We start from the raw sequence: 1554 nt of genomic DNA, 5'->3' as shown, positions 1-1554 counted from the left end.
TATCGCGTGGTAGTAGGTAAAAACTGCACATCCCCCCCCCCCCACACTCGTTCTGTGAATATATATCTATAGACTGGCGTTTGCTCTTCTCTCGCAGGGGCGTGAGCCATATATGCAAAGAAGAAGAAGAAGCTAGGAATTTGACAAAACATGGCGTCGGAAACGATCAAGAAACAATTGAGTCACGTTACGAGTAAGCATCGCAAAAACAGACACTACATGTAAGTACATTTCACTTTAACTAAAAATTGATTGTAAGAAAGGTAGATTAAAAAATAAAATTTATAATGGTAAAACTATGGCACAACATGCTATTATAAAATAGGTAAAAAAGTAATATTAAATAATATTTTAAATAATATTTTTATTGTTATTAAATATTATTTTACTATTAATAATATTTGTATTTTTATGTGTTTATTGTGTGCATATACTTGTATTTCATTGTATTTTTATATAAAATAAAATTTTATATGAAATAAAACGTAATAACAATTTTATCTTCTTATATTGTCTTAGATTCTATTCTTATAGCCTGAGCACAATAAAAAAAATATTAAGAATAAGAATTAAAAATAAAAGTTAAATGTACTATACAATGACAAAACATAAAATATAACATATAAATACAGGAAGTATGTCATGGTTGCATAATATACAGCCTATATTTATATATATTTATATGTTATATTTTGTTTTTGTATTGTGCATTACATTTAATTTCTGTTTTTAATTTCTATTCCTAATAATTTTTCTGTTCTGCTCAACCTCTTATTGAATACTATCGCGTGTGAAGTATTAATTTAAAATATCTCATTGGTTCCGCCATATTTTGTCACAACCAATAAAATTAAAAACAACTGTGTCCAGACCATAGACTTATATAATAGACGGAACATTCGTCTAAGAGGAGGTAAAGCTTCGTTAAAAGAGACAGAAATAGTCGTGGAGTAGTTCTCTTCTTTTCTAGCAGTAAGTTGATTGGTGGCCGCGGCAGGCCGAGAGAGTGGCCGAGAGCAACAAAGATAGACGTCCGAGAGTCAGGTGAGAGAAAGTGATAGTGAGAGGTGATAGCATGCATGTAGCATGTATAGACTTGTTGAGAGACTTGACAGTCGCTAACAATTTGTAGACCTTTTTATAATGTAATTTACTTCATACTTCTATAAAACTTAATTTATCATATTTTTTAACTTACATTTTCTCTAAATTAAGCTATCTTTAATTAACGCCAGTTTATGCTTTAGTGTAACCAACTGTTGTTGTTTCTCTTTAAAAATATAAATAAAATAATAAAAAAATTATATCCATACAGGACTCGAACCTTTATAACCCTCTCGAGCAAGTCAAAAGTAATGGCCTTTTACGCCTAAGCATAGACTTATATGTCCTATGCGCTTAAGGCATATATACGGGTGTCCCAGAATTGCCGTACAATCTCTCGTAGGCAGGTAGAAGGAGTAAAACTGAGTCGAAAAGTTCTGAACCATTTTTTTCTATTATTTATAATAAAGGAGTAATTATTGAGTAAATCAGGCCAATCAGCGCTGACCT

The sequence above is a fragment of the Pseudomyrmex gracilis genome, unplaced genomic scaffold (assembly GCF_002006095.1).
Source record: "Pseudomyrmex gracilis isolate BER0280 unplaced genomic scaffold, ASM200609v1 scaffold_1738, whole genome shotgun sequence".
Lineage (NCBI taxonomy): Eukaryota > Metazoa > Arthropoda > Insecta > Hymenoptera > Formicidae > Pseudomyrmex > Pseudomyrmex gracilis.
This window is presented reverse-complemented; position numbering follows the sequence as displayed.